This window comes from Myotis myotis, unplaced genomic scaffold (genome assembly GCF_014108235.1).
Source record: "Myotis myotis isolate mMyoMyo1 unplaced genomic scaffold, mMyoMyo1.p scaffold_m19_p_10, whole genome shotgun sequence".
Taxonomy (NCBI): Eukaryota; Metazoa; Chordata; class Mammalia; order Chiroptera; family Vespertilionidae; genus Myotis; species Myotis myotis.
This window is the reverse complement of record NW_023416314.1, coordinates 32,158,407-32,174,165: the sequence shown is the minus strand read 5'-3', so window position 1 is coordinate 32,174,165 and position 15,759 is coordinate 32,158,407. Positions and strand designations below refer to the sequence as shown.

The window sequence follows — 15,759 nt, the reverse complement described above, 5'->3', positions numbered from 1 at the left end:
CTCTGAGCAGCAAGATCTCAGCCCTGGGCCTTGGGCAGCAAACTTCACAGCCATGGACACCAAATTCCCAGTTGTAGTGGTTACTGAGGTGTGACAGCCTCTTTCTCAGTACTACTACTAATTTATCTCTTTTGAAAGAGGTATCAGAAGCCTGCCTTGGCCAGGCTAGGAGAGGTAATGAGGCTGGAAATGATAGAAGCCACCTACTTTTCCTGTTGGTCCGAGGCAGAGAAACCCCTAAGTTCCTGGACCCTCTAGAAACAAGGTCCTGTCTCTGGATCACCAGACACTATGTACAAAAGGTGTATATTTGGGAGTGAGTCATCAGCATGTATATAGTAGCTGGAGCCATGAGATTATAGTATAAAGTGGGATGAGAAAAGGATCCAGGTCAGGGACCTGGGGGAGGCGCAGTTGAGCTGTGGGGTAAAGAAGGGGAGTAGCAAAGAAGACAGAGTTGGAGCAGACATATATGCATAAGGAGCAGAAAGACTGGAAGTGTGAGTGCCCTGAGTAGTCCTGAAAATCAAGGGTCCCAACACTCATAGATAAAGGAGCAAGAATCTTACTCTGTGCTTCACCTTAGTCCCATAGATAAGATGAGCCCCTTACCTGTCCAATAGTGAGATTCCTGTGTTCCTTTCTTTCTCTGCCCCTTGACTTAAGTCTCAGAGATCTCTTTTTATCTCTCTCCTCATTACAGTGTTTCTCTGCTTTTCCAATGAGTCATGGGCACAACGCCTTGGGATCACCCTGCCTCAGTGACCTGAGGAGGCAGCGAGTCTCTACAATTTATCAAGGCAGCCTCATCTCACTCTACCTCTGCTTCCAAATGTTCATATTGGTTACAGGTAGGAATCCTTATATGGGAGTATGATTTTCTGATATGAAAGGGGAAGGAAAAGGTGAAAGGGAGGGAAGCTGGAAGACAAAGTTTGACAAAAATACAATGCTACTTTCAACAACAAAGCTTTAAAAATCAAAAAGAAAAGCAAAATGAAATACAAATGCTATGAGATCCTGGGAAAGGTAACAAAATTAACTTTATTTCACTTACTAAGTATCAGGCAGTGCACTGGCATTTTTACTTGTCTCCTGGTCCAGGCCTGCTGGTGTGTGTGTGTGTGTGTGTGTGTGTGTGTGTGTGTGTGTGTGTACACCTGAGTACAAATGTACAAACGTGCATATGGTAGAGCAAAGACTGAAAGAAAGTAAAAGAGCCTTGTATGGTAATAAGGAAGCATAAGTTCTTAGAGCCCCAAGATAATGTATAATAATTTTGGAAAAAATTACCTTGTATGCCCCAATTTCTCATCTCATGCTCCTGGCAAACATTATCAATGATTCTCACATATCTTTATCACTGAGCTGCTTCAGATTTTTTCTCAACACAGTTGTCCAACTATCCATTCAGAGCCATCAGAATTCCTCCCTCCTACTGACAAGGATGGAACCTGATCTGAAGGAGTTAGCATGTCTATTATCCATCTCCTGCAGTCACATTCCTCAGGTCCCTCCCCACAGGGTGAGTTAAGTGAGGAGCTTAGGGCCCAGTTTTTTTTTTAATTTTGACATGAGTAAATGTTTTTCATTAAAGGGAGAGAGAGAGAGAGAGAGAGAGAGAGAGAGAGAGAGAGAGAGGAGAGAGAGAGAGAGAGAGAGAGAGAGAGAGAGAGAGAGAGAGAGACATTGATGTAAGAGAAACATCAATTGTTTTCCTCACCTACGTGCCCCAAAGGGGGACTGTAATCAAACCCGCTACCTGGGTATATGCCCTAATTGGGAATCAAACTCAATACCTTTGTCTGTATGGGATGATGCTCCAGCTAGTGCTAGCGCTCAAGATTTAAAGGAGAACTTGCTTTCAGGATCTTTCAGACCCTGAATCTATACCCCAAAAGTGAGTGCCTCCTCAAATTTGTCCCCTAAGTCTTTTGCTTGCCTCATTTAGCAAGGCCTAGACCTCCTATTTCCAACATCTCCAACAATCTCCTAGCTCTGTCTGTATATTCAGGTCACAAAAGAGATCCCCAAGATTCAGCAACTATCCCATTTCAGACCTGGTCCCCAGTAGTGGGTTATGATGAAAATAGGCAATCATATATGTAGTCAACACCCTTTCATCAGACCAAATCCTGCCTCCTGTTCCTCCTGACTCCATCTCTATTTTCTTTTTAGGAGCATTCCAAGTCCAGGGGCCCCAAGAACCTGTGGTGGCCATGCTGGGTGGTGAAGCTGAGCTTCCCTGCATCCTCACACCTCGTCAAAGTATTAAATACATGAAAATAAGCTGGACCCAATACCTACCTTCCCAGGTGGTGCACCTGTATGAGGATGGGAAGGACAAGTCTGAGAAAGTCATGGAAGAGTATTTAGGGAGGACACAGCTTGTGAAAAATGCCATGCATAAGGGGATCATGACCCTGAGAATCCTCAATGTCCAACCCTCTGACAATAGACAGTATCGCTGTGTGATCCAATATGGCTCCTTCTACAGTGAAGCAGTGATTGAGCTGAAAGTGGCAGGTAATGGCCCATTTATCCTCCTTGACACCCCATAGGGGTCAGTTTATTCCGGGATGGGCTCCTTTCTCTGATCCAATTTTCCTGGAAAATATAAAGAAGTCATAGGAGAAAGGGAATTGGCCATTATGTCTACTCACCCCATCAACCATATATCACTGCTTGGGACTAAATAAAAGATAATAAATAGACTCATAGTGGGAGTCAAGAAATAGGCAGGGGCCATTTGTCGTGGACTGTGTTGGAACCCTTTCTAGCCCAGGAGTCTAAGCACCCATCTTTGTTGCCAACACTTCTTCAGAGACCCAGTTTCCCGTTTTAGTTCTGTTTTGAGGGCTAGTCAGCAGCAAAAACTCTTCAGAAGCAGGGGAGGGATGTGTGTGTGTAGGAAAATGAGCTTAGGACCTGACTTCTCTCTCTTTCTCTATCCAGCTCTCGGCTCACATCCTCAGTTCCATATGGAAGTCACTAAGTCCAGCCAACTCCGATTAGAGTGCAAGTCAGAGGGCTGGTTCCCTCAGCCAAAGGTCCAGTGGATGGACTCTGAGGGGGGAGAAATTCCAGCTGAGTCTGAGACTCACACCCAGGACAAAGGTGGCTTGTTCCATGTAACAACATCACTGCTCCTCAGAGAAACTTCTCAGAAGAATCTGACATGTTCCGTCTGGAACCCAGTTCTGAATCAGAAAAAGGAACAACAATTATCCACAGCAGGTCAGTTCTTTCGCTCCCCTCACTGTGCCAACAAAATGGGCCTGATGCTCACACCCATGGTGGTGGCAGCCCTAAGCACATAAACTTGGTTCTGCTCTCTTCATCACACCCACACCAGTCTTCCTGCCAGGAGCCAACTTACTTTCTCTTTTTTTCTAACTTCTCCCATCCTTTCCTGACATATTTTCCAGTCTTCACCTACTTAACCTCTCCATGGAACTGGATCTCTTTGTTCTTAGTCCATTCAGGCTGGTGTAACAAAATACCATAGACTAGATAGCTTATAAATTACATAATTTTATTTCTCACAGTTCTGAAGACTGGAAGTTCAATATCAGGGGGTCAGCATAGTCAGGTTCTGGTAAAAGCCCTCTTCCAGGTTGTGACAGCCAACCTTTCCTTGTGTCCTCACATGGTAGAAGGGATAGGGAGCTGGAGGGGGATATGAGGTGGTCTCCTTTATAAGGATACTAATTCCATTCATGAGTTAAGGACCTCACCTTGGGCATTAGGATTTCAGCATATAAATATTAATGGGACACAGGCGCTCCAACCACACCACTCTTCACCAAAAACCATTTTCAGACTTACTCCTTCCTAGCCCTCCAATAGGTCAATCTCTCCTGCTTCTCAGTTTACAATGTTTGTCCTCAGTCTTTTTATGCTGTATTCTTTCTCTATTTAGATGAGCTGCTGCAAAAATGCTATGAGCCTAAACGTAGATCAACTATCTGTTGACATGCAATATGATTATGATATACCTTACTATACATATATATTTCACTTCTTTCCTGATTTCAGCCAGGCACAATTGTCTTGGCACAGTTTTCTTAAATTTTTATAATTCTTCATAGAGACTACTATTCATTAATAATTTTTGAATTCATAGCTAAATGTTTGGCTATAATATTCATCTATGCTATGGAAGCATTTTTCTAGTGAATCTTGATTATTCTTTTTGTCATTTTTCCATGTATAATCTTTGTACTGTTCCTATGCCAATCTTATTGTCTTGCTCATTATTCCATGCATTGAGTTTTCCTGGGCCAGCTATTTCCACAAGTCTCCTGTGAGGCAGGGAGAGTAGCGCAGTCTTCCACAGTAGCTGATTCTCACAGTCCTACAGCTACCACAGAGACAGGCTTCTTCCTACCAATATAGCCCATGTGTGTGATTATTTGCATATTCCATGACCTGTTTCTCCAAACAAAAATAGTTCAGAATGAACACCTCAGTTCTTAAGTCATTTTTTACACACAAGCATGTAGCTTTTGATCTTTAAGGTAAGCCTCTCTCCTTAATGAGTCTATTTTTGTTAGTACTTTCTGACATTTGCTATTGTGTGGTCTTCTAACCATTCTCCACAACTCTCTTCACTATCTCCCACCTGGAGTCTATGTTATCATAACTATTTTTAGCATACTTACACCTATTTTAAAGTCTGGTGTTTGCAGTTTTGTTTTTTTAGTTAGTTCTATTTTTGCTGATATTTTATTTCCAAGAAAAGAATGGCCATGAGAGCAAGAGGAGAAAAGTGGAGTCAAAGTGAAGACCTATATAATGTGCCCTCTCTCTAGCTCTTAAGTCTCATCCCTGTCTATTTCCTTCTCTCTCTTATTGAGCTCGGGCCTCTTCATTTGCTGTCAACTCTGACTGGAACACTCTATTTTGGCTTTCTTCTTGGTATAATCTACACTAATAAAAGAGAAACATGGTAATTGGTGTACAACCGCTACCCTTCCCATTGGCTAATCAGTGAGATATGCAAATTAACTGCCAGCCAAGATGGCGGCTGGCAGCCAGGCAGCTTGAAACTAATATGAGGGTTGCTTGCCTCAGTGACAGAGGAAACCAATGTTCCCCGCCTGCGGCTGCAGGCCTCTGAGCCTGCAGTTTAAGAAACTATGTAACAAGTACCTCCTGACTTCAGCCAGCAGGATCACAACATTGTAAGCAAAGGCCAGAAACCTACTTTCAGCAGCGGAGGCCTAAGAGCTTGAGCCAAGCCTCAAGCTAAAGCTGGCCCAGAATAAAATTTAAAAGAAAAACAGAAAAAAAGGAGCAGTTGGGAGCTTCAGTCACCCCCAGCCTGAAAACAGCCCTCAGCCCCTAACCCAGACTGGCCAGGCACCCCAGTGGGGACCCCCACCCTGAAGGGCATGTGACCAGCTGCAAACAGCCATCATCCCCTCATCCAGGCTGGCCAGGCACCCCAGTGGGGACCCCCACCCTGATCCAGGGCACCCTTCAGGGCAAACCAGCTGGCCCCCACCAGTGCACCAGGCCTCTGTCCTATACAGTAAAAGGGTAATATGCCTCCCAGCACCGGGATCAGCGTGACAGGGGGCAGCGCCCAAACCCCCTGATCGCCCTGCGGCTCTGTGTGTGACAGGGTGCGGCACCCCAACACCCCCCCCCCAACGGGCCCTGCTCTGTGTGTGACGGGGTAGAGCCATAACCTCCCCATCGGCCCTGCCCTGAGTGTGAGAGTGGTGGCGCCCCAACCCCCTGATTGGCCCTGCTCTGTGGGTGATAGAGGGCGGCGCCCCAACCCGCTGATCCGCCCTGCTCTGTGTATGACAGGGGATGGTGCCACAACTCCCCTATCGGCCCTACTCTGTGAGTGACAGGGGGGAGCTCCTCAACCCCCTGATGGGCCCTGCTCTGTGCGTGACAGGGGGGAGCTCCCCAACCCCCTGATGGGCCCTGTTGTGTGTGTGACAAGGGGGAGCTCCCCAACCCCTTGATGGGCCCTGATCTGTGCATGACAGGGTACGGAGCCCCAACACCCCTGATGGGCCCTGCTGTGTGCGTGACAGGGGGCAGCGCCCCAACCCCCTGATTGGCCCTGCTCTGTGCGTGACAGGGGGTGGCGCCACAACCTCCCCATCGACCCTGCCTTGAGTGTGACAGGGGGCGGTGCCCCAACCCCCCAATCAGCCCTACCCTGAGCGTGACTGAGGGTGGCATCGCAACCTCCCAATCTGCCCTACTCTGTGCATGACAGGGGGTAGTGCCCCAACTCCCCAATCAGCCCTGCTCTGAGCCCGACCAGGGGTTGCACCTAGGGATTGGGCCTGCCCTCTGCCACCTGGGAACAGGCCTAAGCCAGCAGGGCGTTCTCTCCCGAGGGGTCCCAGACTGCTAGAGGGCACAGGCCGGGCTGAGGAAACGCCCCCCCCCCGAGTGCACAAATTTTTGTGCACCGGGCCTCTAGTTTATTTATAATTTGAGAAGGTGACAAGGTGGAGTCACACTACAATCCTGCTATTTCTATAGCTCCAGTCTTTATCTTCTTCATCCATACTCACTCTTCATTGCTTCATTCCTTCCTTCCCGACTGTGACTTTACCTCCTCCCCCATAAACACACACAAACACACTGAATTATTTACGTAGATTATAGAGGAAAACTCAACTTTCTTTTACTCCTGCCTACAAATTTGCTTATCCAGACCCATCAAAGCTTCAGCTGAACTAAGGGCCTTTCATCTAGTAACCTTAGTCCTTAGAAAGATGTTAAAATAAATGTGCAATGAAAATAATGTGTACCTGCTAATACAGTATCCACATACATTCCAAAGAGCAACTCAAAGGACACTGAAAGGTAGACAGGTAATAAGACTTGTCTAAAGCAATTTGTCCATCCAAACAAGATATAACTGAGCACCAAACTCTCACCAAATTCAAGTTCTCAGTCTCCTAGCCCAGAATTATTTTCAGAAAAAGGAAAGATTAACTGGGATGGAGTTTAATTACGTAGGTCAAATTACATAGGTCTTCACTTTGAATCCACTTTTCTCCATTTGCTCTCATGGCCATTTCTGGATTTGTCATCACCTACAATTGCCCCTCATCTGACTTAAATGCAAACTTTTATATTCCTAATATAAATATGGCTGCATTAGACAGTGTGTTCCCCATATCATTGTACCCCATTTCTATGTGGTAGTTTTTCACTTATTCTCTCTATTCTTTACCTGAATAACTATTACTTATTCTCTAGTCTTAGATTAAATATTACTTCCTTAGAGGGTGTTTTTTGGGTTTTTTTTTACTGCCCCTCTGGCTGAATTAGGTTCCAGCATTATTCCCTTTAATGGTACCCTGCTGTTTTCATAATTGGTACCAAACAAATGCAATTTTACATATATTTCCTTGTGGATTTATATGTATTGTTTGTGTCACTCAGCATGCAGTAAGATTCTAGAAGATGGGGACATGATTTTTTTAAATCATTCTAAACCCACTGCTTAATATAATATAGTACAGGGAACAAAGAAAGCATTCAGTAAACATTTGTTCTTAAAAGTTCAATAAGGAGAAAAACAATGGTTTTGATTCGCTAGTCCATGTGGACACTGAAGTCATTAAGGACAATGATAGACCTTGGCCTGGATGGTGGCATGGAAGACAGGGCCTCAATGAATGGGGAGAATGACCATGAGGCCAGACAGGGGAAGATAAAGAGTAGTGCTATCAAACAAGGCTCAAAAGAGAAAACTTTTATATGGTGAAATGCCGGGGTCCAACCCCAGCGGGTCCAGGGGTCCCCAAAGGTGTGGACGGAGTCGGCGAAGAAGGAATGACATGGAGAGGGCGTTCAGATGATCATCATAGCAAGGTTCTCTAGCCACGTTCTGGTCAGGATCTCCAGTGAGGTTCTGGTTAGGATCTCCAGCCAGGATATGTGTCCACGTTCTCTTGCTAGGTTCCCCAGCCAGGTTCTGTCCAGGTTCTCCAGCCAGGTTCAGTTACCAGGTTCTAGTCAGGTTCAGTCCAGGATCTTTTGCCATGTTCTCTCGCTAGGTTCTGTCTCTAGGTTCTGAGGCCAGTTTCTGTCCAGGAACTTTTGCCATGTTCTCTCCAGCGAAGTTCTTCTGTCTCTAGAGAACGTTCTGTGTAGGTTCTGTGCCTAGGTTCCGTCTCTCTTGGTTCCGTATTCTAAGTTCTGTCTCCTAAGTTCTGTGTTCTAAGTTCTGTCTCTTAGTTCTGTCTTCCTTGGTTCCGTATTCTAAGTTCTGTCTTGCTGTCTTATTACATCTGTATTTATACCAGTTGATTCAATCCTATCAATCTCTATTACAAAGGTTAGGGCGTTTCTTATCTCCATTCCAGGGAGTAAAGATTATGTAGCTTAAGCATGATTGTTCATAGTTAAAGTGATTAATTACCCGCCTGGCACTTAGTTGAGGGGTTTTATTCCCTCCCTAACTTCAGGGGAAAATCCCTACCTGGGGAAACACCCTTTCTCAGAGACCTTGGTTAAAACACATAATGCCAAGAAGGTGAGCAAACATATTAAGAACAGTATGCCGTATATGCCAGGTCCCTTGAAACAGCAAGCATGGACCGGCTCCCGGCAGTGAAATTTTAAGTTGTGATACAGGCTACTCATCCCCATTCATCCTCTAATTTGAATCAATCTCCCACTATTCTCAATACCCCCAACCCAAACTTTTCCTCTGGGCCCTCAAGAAATGTATTCCATTGAAAATAATTCCCAAGACGTATCTTTTTCCTCAAATTCCCTCTGCATTCTTGCCTTAATTAAAAACTAAATTTCCCCTAATGATCCTACCTTCCTAACATTACATTTAATTCCCAAGGCCAATGCCAGCCCTTTCTCTGTTTTCGATTATTTAAATACTTCCTGGGTGGATTTTTTGTTTGTTTGTTTTGTTGGTTGTTGTTTTTTTGTTTGTTTGTTTAGTTTTGTCATAAGCCAGTCATTCCTCTTCATTTACTTACAACTGCGTTACAATCTGACTTTCTACCCCCATACCTGCCATCACCTTAGGTAACTTTAAGTTCAAGGAGACAGTTCGTCTAACACACTAGTATCTCAACTCTGTGATTACCACATTTCTGCCTTTTACATTCATCCACACATTTATTCAACAAATATTTATTGAGCAACTCTTGTGGGCCAGCACAATGCTTAAAACTGAGAGTGACATAATGGCTTAGACATAGTCTATACTTATAAAACTTACCCTCTCCTATGAGTAAAAGGCTGTGCAAAAGAAAAAACTTTGAGGGCTAGATCATGTCTGCTTTATTCACCATAGTTTCACCAACACCTATCACTATATGTGGTGCCTAAGAGGAATTCAATACATAATGATTTGAATGAATTAAACTCATTTATAATACAATGTATGAAGCAAGCACAGGATGCCATGAAAACTCAAAGGAGAGATGGATATGGAAAGTGGAAGAAAAGAAGTCAAAGTGTAATTATCAAAATATTAAAAACATAATTCTCATAAAATACATAGAAAGCAGGTGATATTTTAATTAACTCATACATCAGAGAAAGAGCAGATAACAAAACTGGTTCAAAACCAGTGAAAAAAATCAATCCTATGATAAGACTGCTAAGCTAATGTTCCATCTACACTAATAAAAGACAAAGATGATAATTGACCATACCTTTGCTAGCCAAGCCATGCCCACTAGCCAATCAGAGCAACTATATGCAAATTAACCCAACCAAGATGGTGGCTGGCAGCCACAGAGCTGGAGCAAACAGGAGGCTTGGTTGCCCCGGAGATGGAGGAAGCCAAGTTTCCCGCCTGTGCAGCTGGCTGTGATTGCCACAAAAGTCAACAAAGTTTTAATTATCTTATCTAATAAAAGAGTAATATCCAAATTAACCATAACTCCGCGACAAAGACGGCGGCGCCCATAGCCAGGGTGACGCCGCCAGCATCCTACCCCATGGCTATGGGGTAGGATGCTGGCGGCGTCACCCTGGCAACATGAGCCCAGCAAGCATCACCTCAGCGACCCGCAAGCAGGTCGCAGGTCACGCGGCTCTGGAGCAGGCAAGCACGGCCGCAGGCAGCCCCCAGTAGGGCCTGCTCCCAGGTCACTGCAGTGATCCGTAAACAGGAAAGTGCGGCCCGCAGACAGCACCCAGCAGGGCCTGCTCCTGGGTGGTCACAGTGATCCACAAGCAGGAAAGCGCAGGCATCCCCCAGCAGGCCTTGCTTGTGGGTCACCGTGGCGACCCATGAGCAGGCAAGTGGCTTGCAGGCAGCACCCCACCCTGGCCACAGCTCAAGGGAGAGAACAACATGCAGGCGAGGCTAGGAGCCTGAGAGATCAACACAGAGGGGTGCCTGCTCCAAGCCTCCATGGTGTGGCTGGGGGCAGGCCCCCAGCGGACACACACACACACACACACACACACACACGGAGCCTGCTCCAAGCCTTTACTGCCAGACTGTGGCCATCAGTAGGACATCCACTGAAGGCTCCCAGACTGTGAGAGGGGCAGCTGGGCTGAGGGACCCCACTTTCCAGTGCACAAATTTCATGCATTGGGCCTCTCGTAGGTTAATAAAACCATAATAAAGTTTTATTTTCCAAAATAAGGTTTTCCTTAGATAAATGTATTACATAATGTTTTAACATGATATTAAAAACACACGGGATTTGTTTTTGCATTGTTTCTGTATTTTAGGCACATTTTCTCAACAAAGGCTTTTTTGAGATAACATTGTACATAATGACTGAAGAGGGAGTAGAAGTTGTCCAATAAGGGTGATAAAGGGAAAACCAACAAGTGTCCCAGGAATAGGGACAGTGCAGAGACCCACTGAACTTCAATCACCCACTGCCAGTGTCAGAGCCTGGGCTTGATCCAAAAGTAAACATGTTTTAGTTCTAAAACATTAAACCTCATTATCTCACTTGAGCATAACTTCCAATTCTTTCAACTTTTATACTTTTCCTCTTTGTAGGCAGGATTTTCAGACTCATAGAGACCTCTAGTCCCTTGATTCTCTCATGCTGTCCCAGGCTACCAGCTTCAACCTTGAATAAATCCCATGGGTTACCTTCCTGACCTACTCTTTACTCAACACTCTCAATTGTGTGCATATTATTACATTGATACTCTTCCATGGGAGAAATTAATTTATTTTCTTACATTTGTTTTCTGAACAAGTAAGCTGAATAAGATAATATTGAATAGAGGCTTGAACTTACTAATTAACCACATTTTGAAAGGGAAATAGGGATAGAGGGAGGATCCACAATGTATTCCTGTTAGAGGGAATATGACTGGTGATTGACTAAGCAAGAAGTGAATGTGGGAACAGCTCTCTTCAGGGAAACTGATTGGGGGGGCGTTTGTATTTCAGTTGCTGCGCCCACCAGGGTGATTGAGCTCATCAATATAATACTCATCATATCGGGTATATGTTTGGCACTTCTGGTACTGCAGACTTCCATCTTCACTGGAATTTATTTAGGCTCAAAAAAAAAGGCACGAAAAATAAGTAAAGGTATGGAAGGATCAAAGGTAACAAAAGGACCAAATATTCATGATACAATAAACATGCACAAGCTATGTGAAACATTCATTTATGAGATCTTAAATTGACCACCAATGAGTAATACTCATTTTGGTATCATACAACTTTTGCCCAAGAAATAAGTGTATCCCCTGGCTGGTGTGGCTCAGTTGGTTGAGCATCTGCCCCTGCAACAAAAGGTCACTAGTTGGATTCCTGGTTGGGGCACATGCTTGTGTTGTAGGCTCGATCCCAGTAGGGGGCATGCAGGAGGCAGCAAATTGATGATGACTGTTATACTTAAATGTATAAACACTATGAGGTACACCTGAAACTAATATAAAATAATATTGAACGCCAATAAAATACTTTAGCATTAGGACTTTCAGAACCTTCTATTTAGATGAGTTTGTGAACAAATTAAACGATTCCACAATTATCAATCAATTTTTCTCTCCAATATCCACAACTATCATTTAAAAAAATCTATAAGGGTGCAGGGTAGAGGGGGTCAATGGAAAAAAAGGGGGACATCTGTAATACTTTCAACAATAAAGATAAAAAGATAAAAATCTATCATTAAAAATATTCAAACCCAATGCAAAATAAAGTGAATAAAATGTACTGTTTGTATTTTTTTAGTCTATTATTTAAAAAAAATCTTTGAACCCAATTCAAAATAAGATGAATAAAATGGAAAAAATAAGATTTCTTTTAGAGACTGCTTTAGCTGTATCTTATGAATTTTAATGTATTGCATATTTGTTATTCAGGTCAAATATTTTATATTGTTATTTCTTGTTTGAACCATGAAGTATTTATAAATGTGTTATTTAATTTCCAGACATTTGGGAATATCCAACATATTTCTATTTAATTCCATTTTGGTCAAAGAACATGATTTTCTTTTTAAAAAATGTTTCTTTACTGTTAAGAGTATTACAGCTGTCCCCCTTCTTCCCCCATTGATTCCTACACCCCCCTTACCCCCTCCCTACAAAAAAAATATTATTTCCTATTATTTAAATCCTTTTAAGTCTATTGAGAATGTTTTTTTTGCCCAGCATATCACCTATCTTAGTAAATGTATTATGTGCACTTATAAAGAATTTGTATTTATTGTTGGGCAGAAAATTCTGTAATATCAGTAGGTCAAATTTGTTGATGGTATTATTGAAGCCTTCAAAATCCTTTCTGATTTTCTGTCTACTTGTTTCAGCAATTACTAAGGAAGCAGTGTTGAAATTTTAAAGTATAACTGTGCATTAGCCTATTTCTCCTCTTCAGTTTTATCAGTGTGCTCTATTTATTTTGTTTTCTGCCACTGCACCATCCAGGCCAGCCATGAATCCACTATGCCACCATGAATCATCAGGCTCCTACCACTACCGCTGGTGCTTCTACCATGAACCCCACCCAGTTCAAAAAGAGGCCCAGGCACAGGCTTCCAGCTGAGGTCAAGACTCCACTCTGTCCAAATACAAGTGTTTTGTTACAGAAGGAGGCAGAACTCAGAAGCTGTGTCGAGGCTTTCACAGGCCATTCTATTGGTACCAACTTCAAGGAGGGTCTAAAGCAGCGGTTCTCAACCTGTGGGTAGCGACTCCTTTGGGGGTCGAATGACCCTTTCACAGGGGTCGCCTAAGATCATCAGAAAACACATATATAATTACATATTGTTTTTGTGATTAATCACTATGCTTTAATTATGTTCAACTTGTAACAATGAAAATACATCCTGCATAACAGATATTTACATTATGATTCATAACAATAGCAAAGTTACAGTTATGAAGTAGCAATGAAAATAATTTTATGGTTGGGGGTCACCACAACATGAGGAACTGTATTAAAGGGTCACGGCATTAGGAAGTTTGAGAACCTCTGGTATAAAGGATGAAATTATCCTGTGCACACTCATGAATAAGCTGCTGCCAGGCTCAGTCCCCAAGATCAACCACCACAAGCAAAACCAGGACCAACTAGAAAACTTCTTCAACTTCATGAAGGCCATGGCCAGCTATGCCATAAATTCCATACTCGAACCCAATGACCTGTTTGAGGTGCAGATGTCTCTTCTGGCTCTGGCACAGAAGGCCAAGACAAAGGAACTGCAGAGTGGTGTGGACGACAGCACTATCGAGTACTTGGAAAAGCAGGAGAGGAATTTCCAATATACAACCATGAATGCAGCCAGTGCATCATCGGGCTCCAGACAGACACCAAGTGTGTCACCCAGGTGAGCATATGGCTCCCGGGACCTGGCACATCTTTGACACCAAGCTGGGGAGTGACAAGTGAAGAACTCCTTCATGTCTCTGAAGATGGGAAGCAATGTATTTGGCCTGAGTGGGAAGATATATGACCCTCAGTACTGTCCACAAGGCCTAGTGGTCAATGGAGCCCCAGGTTTAGCCAGCAAGCCCAGGGAAGACCCTGGAGTTGCACCCCCACCCCCCCATCAGGAGTAGGCAGGCTATTGAGGCCCCTCTTATGGGGTATCTCCTGCATCATCACCCCAGCTGGGAATTTGGGTTTTTCTGTGTTTTCATCTTATTTTTCTGTGTTCAAATCCTTCAAGCTGAGGGTCTGTGAAGGCCAGATCCAAATTTGTGTGGGATGGGAGTCCCTGCCAGGGCACATCCAGGTAGCAAATTTTCCAGTAAGTTTTGAGTAAAGCAGACTACTATCTATAATGTGGGTGGGCCTCACCCAGTCAGTCAAAGACCTTAAAAGATTGAGATCTCTCAAAGAGGAAGGAATTCTACATCCACACTGTCTTCAGAATTAATACTGCAATATGTACTCTGGATTTTACAAATGCCTCTGGAATTTCCAGCCTATGGCTAGATCTGAAAATATTGAACTTGGCAGTTCTTACAATAACCACAAAGGCAATTCTCTGGAGAACCCTGACTAATACAGTGGAATGGCTAAATTATATTTCTTTTTGAAGTAATAGAGTTTCTAAAATTTATTGTTGTGATAAATACACAACTGTGTGTATATAATCAAAAGCATTGAATTATACAGACTTAAAGGGTAAATTGTATGATATGTGGTTTATATCTTAAATTGGTTAAAAATATCTACCATTACAAAGTAACAATATTTTAAGCATATTAATTAAAGATATGAAGGTACCATCCATAAAATGACCATAAAAGATGAAGGTTGTTTATTTGAGGAACATAAATTGTAGATGAAACCTCAGCCAATATTTTTCTTCAAATATTTCTCCTGCCTGATACTGATCTCTCTCTCTCTCTCTCTCTCTCTCTCTCTCTCTCTCTCTCTCTCTCTCTCTCTCTCTCTCGTCTTCCCCCCTCCCTCCATTCTGGGGTTCTAATTACATATGAATGTTAAAATTTTTATAAAATTGTCTCACATCTCAAGATGTTCTTTTTTATTTAGTTGGGTTTTTCCCGCTCATTTTGTTCCTTGCACATTAGTTTAGATCATTTCTATTGACTCACCACTGTTTCTTTACTTTGCTTTGTCATAAGCCTATACCATAGATATAATTACTTAGCTTTGATATTATAGTCTTTTTTGTTTCTAGCCCTGTTGTCTCTATCACTGCTACAGAGAATCTCTGTCAGAGGCACTGAGAGCATTATTTGTTGCACTCTCTGGCCACCTCAATTGCACAGGCAGGAGAACAATCTAGGTACCCTAGCTGGCCACCAGTACCAGAACCACACCAGCACTGTGGCTTGTCCCCAAGACTCTCTGTAGACCATGCCCTCTCCAGACATAGCTCTGGGCACATCAGAAAGAATTAAATGAAACAGAGACAAGCAATGCAAATAAAGAATTCAAAACGCTGGTTATAAGCACTGGCCAGGTGGCTCAGTTGGTTGGACCATTGTCCCAGACACCAAAAATTGTGGATTTGTTGTGAGTTCAATTAACGGTCAGGAAATATACCTAAGCTGCAGTTCAATCACTAGTTGTGTCACATACTGGAGGCAACTGATCAATGTTTTGCTCTCACATCAATGTTTCTCTCTTTCTAAAATCAATATTTTAAAAAATTATAAAACAAACTGCTTATAAAAATTCTCAATGAACTTAGGAGAAGAACAGATAAAGTCAGTGAGAACTTCTTCAACAAAGATAAATGTGTACATATATGTATGTATACATATACACAAATTATTTATTTATGAAATTTTCCATTTAATAGCTTTTTGCCATAGTTGACCATGTGTAAC

At 43.0% G+C, this 15,759-nt stretch overlaps 1 pseudogene; it reads left to right on the top strand.

Annotated features, from left to right (window-relative positions):
• The first annotated feature begins 721 nt into the window (after positions 1–721).
• Positions 722–14,465, top strand: LOC118664078 (annotated as a pseudogene).
• The last annotated feature ends 1,294 nt before the right edge of the window (positions 14,466–15,759 follow it).